Below are 3,699 nucleotides of genomic sequence, written 5' to 3'. Positions count from 1 at the left end.
GCTGATCCGATGAAAGATATAACCTCCTTGGCTAAATACCAACAGGCACTTAGGACCTTACCTGAAGGACAACCTAGAGAAAAGGGAAAGAGTTGTTCTGCCCTGGAGACCTAGTGCTTGTTAAGTCTCTCCCCTCAGACTCTCCCTCTCCAGGCCCATCTTGGGAAGGACCATTTTCAGTTATTCTGTCTACCCCAATGGCAGTTAAAATGATGGGAATTGTCTTGTGGATTCATCACACTCGGCTGAAGCCTTGGACACCTCCTGAAGAAAATCATAGGCCCTCCACTCCACAGCCTGAAGTTCAAGGAGATGACCCTTCACACACCTGTGAGCTTTTAGAGGATCTACATTTGCTCTTCCAACGAGATCCCCAGGAAAGTAACTACTCATGGGTCTAACTTACATCCTGACATTAACAGGACTATCACTCTTGACTTTGCTATTTGCGACTGGACTCAATGCCGTTGCCCCTATGGATTGGCCTAATAGCTCTCCTCCTCTCCTTCCTGGTGCCTCCCCAGCAATTAACACCAACTCTCAGGTGCAGAGTCTTCTCTTGCCAAGGCCATGCCATACTTGAACTCCAGTTATTCCTTTCATAATGGGGTGGGGTGTGGAATAATAGGAGGACTTGACACTGGCATCGGAAGAGTTACTACCTCTACTTAGTTTTGCTATAAGCTATCTCAGGAGTTAAATAATGACATAGAAAAAGGTTGATAATTCTCTCTGAACAAGCAGTTTAACTCTTTAGCTGTCGTGGCTCTTCAAAATAAAAGGGCCCTAGTTCTGCTAACAGCAGAGAAAGGAGGAACCTGTCTCTTTCTAGGAAAAGAATGCTGCTACTTTATAAAGCAACCAGGTATGGTCTTAAACAAAGTTAAAGAACTCAGTGATCAATCAATCGCAGGGCTAAAGACCTTCAAAAAACAGGATCACAGAGCTTGTCTAGCAACTGGTTGTCCTGGCTCTACCCTCTTCTAGTCCTGTTTATAACCATTCTATTATTGCTAGCCTTCGGGCCTCTCATCTTTAACCTTCTTGTCAAATTTGCTTCTTCTAGAATTAAGGCCATGAGGCCACAAATGATCCTGCAAATGGAACCCCAGATGTCCCTGGCTCATGAGTTCTACTGTGGAGCTCTGGATCAACCTGCACCCCTAGAAGACTCCCCTCTGGAGGAAACCTCAACTGCAGGGCCCCTTCTAGGCCACAATTCAGCTGGAAATAGTTAAAGAGGGATCGACGCCCATGTCCCAACAGCAGTTGGACTTTCCTCTTCAGAAGGGGGACTCAGGGACTGTGTTAAGGAAAAAAAAACTTCTCTTCCCGTGTCCACGAGGGGTGTGGTTTCAAAGTGAGGAGTTTCCCAGTACCACACCTCCATCCACACCCCCATCGAGGAACGTAGAGTTCTTTGTCTGAATTTTCCACTTATGGGCTAGGTAGAGGAATCCAGGTGGCCTTCTTTGTCCAAAAAGGCCTTGGAAAACTCTGGGAGGAAGGGGCTCTGTTGTGGACCAAGCAGCCAATCCGGTATCAGAGTCAAAGATCAATCACTGCAGAGGAAGTTTGAAAGAACTCCTCTCATTGAATGAGAACATGAATGAGGAGGGAGTAAGTCCAGGGTTAAAACTCTGCTGCTCCTTACCTAGACAAACTCCTTCTCTGTGTCCCCTCCCATGGCAGCATGGGAGCTGTCTCTCCTTCTCTCTCTTTCTCTCTCTCTGCCTGATAAATTGCTTTCTGCAAGACTCTTTGGCTCCTCAATATTTATTTAAACAGCAAGCTCACCCTGCCTTCAGTGCCACTTTCCCCATTCTTCAGGATAAGAGGGGCCATGGACCTCATTGGAACAGGGAGGGAGCTGACTACACAGCCCTGCCCCAGTTACATTATGATATGCCAAGTTGTATGTTTTGTAAACCAAAAATAAAATTCTAAGCTTACCAACCAACCCAAAGAAGGGACTCCTCTCTCTGTTAAAAGCATTCCAAAGCAAACCTGAAAAAGTAATTTAGACCATGACGAGAAGTTGAGGCCAGATATGCCGGATTATACTCTTCTCCCTTTGGAATTCAGGCACAGCTGACCAGGATTAACATTAAAACAGAGACCTTAAGACTAACAAAAGAGACTCCTCTAAGCAATAAAATACCAAATTCCAACCTGAACTCTAGTACAGCATCCCAGGACAGATAGCAGGCCCTGAAAGAAATACAAATAGTTCACCCCCAAAGATATTTCTTTGACATAATTTGAAATGGCCCTGCAAAGCTGTCTCTTGTAGGAAAATCTGCATTCTATAGAGAATACCCTTCTCTGTCCATGTCATTTTCAGATATAGATGACATTTAACTAAGTCTGGCACCTTTATGTGTCTGATAAGAGGCATTTAACATCTATTCTCTCTGAAACCTAATACCTGGAGGCTTCATCTACATGGGAAGAACCTTGGCCTCTATAAACCCCTTCAGGCTTAATATAAACATTTATTTCCGCTGACTTCAACTTTTTGGGCTACTTAACCTTTTCAACCAATTTCCAATCAAGAAATGTTTAATTCCACCTATGACCTGAAAGCCCCTTCTTTGAGATGTCACACCTTTCCAGGTCAAAGTAATGTATTTCTTATATGTATTGATTTATGTATCAGCTTGTAACTTCTTTTACTCTAAAATGTATAAAATCAAGCTGTAATCCAACCACCTTGGGCACATGTTCTCAAGGCCTCTTTAGACAGTGCTTCGGGCCTTGGTGACTCATATTTGGCTCAGAATAAGTCATTCTAATATTTTACAGTTTGACGCTTTTTGTTGACTGATTTTTCTGCCTGTAATTTGTTAAGGAGTTTCAATCTGTTATCAATTCTGGAAAATGTTTATGTGTTATCACATGTTAAATAATGTGTCTTCGTTGTTTTTTACTCTTGATATTCTATCTGGGGTACAGGCTACTTCCCAGAGTAGTTGTCCTACTTGCAGGGATGCAGTAATCTTCTATATTTGTTTTGGTTCATGGGGAAGAAAGACTAGAAAATTGAACAGGGCTTTCTTCTGGCTCCTGTCAGAAGTGCTACAATCTCACTTCAATCTGCAGACCTCATCAATGGTACTGACTAATTAGAAGGATGCAGGAAAGTGTAGATTCTCTTATTTTCAGGAAGGAGCAGAACATGGCATAGCTTAATACAATGGTCCATTCTTCCTTCAAAAGTTTAATACTTTTAGTGTGAATATTCATCATTAGTTAATCTTGAATGTCAATTATTTATGTCGCGAATGTGGTGGAAAAATTTTACATATGCTTCTTTGAGATCTCCCAGTGGTATTTGAAAAAATACGTTTGAATTGTAAACCCATTCAAGTTTCAAAGCCCAGCGTTCCTTTCTCTGGACAACTTTTCCCCATAAGACAATAAAGTGAGACAAGTTTCTCCGTCTTTTTCAAAAGAGTCTTTGTTTGTGTTTTAGTATGTTATTTTCTTTTAATATGCAGCCCTTAGCATGTTCTGTATTAGTCTTAGATTAAACTTGTTGCCTTGTAGAGATTAAGGCTCCGTTTTATTTTCTCTGTAGTATTATAATTTAGGTTATAAGTAACTACAATTCCCGCCTTCTTTAATACCTTAAATGAGCCACTGCCGCAGCATGATATGGGTTTACTGCTTTTTATAGTTTTAGCATTCTTTTTTTCT

The sequence above is a fragment of the Sapajus apella genome, unplaced genomic scaffold (assembly GCF_009761245.1).
Source record: "Sapajus apella isolate SASKATOON/1434 unplaced genomic scaffold, GSC_monkey_1.0 scaffold46, whole genome shotgun sequence".
NCBI lineage: Eukaryota > Metazoa > Chordata > Mammalia > Primates > Cebidae > Sapajus > Sapajus apella.
Note: the sequence above shows the minus strand (reverse complement) of the source record.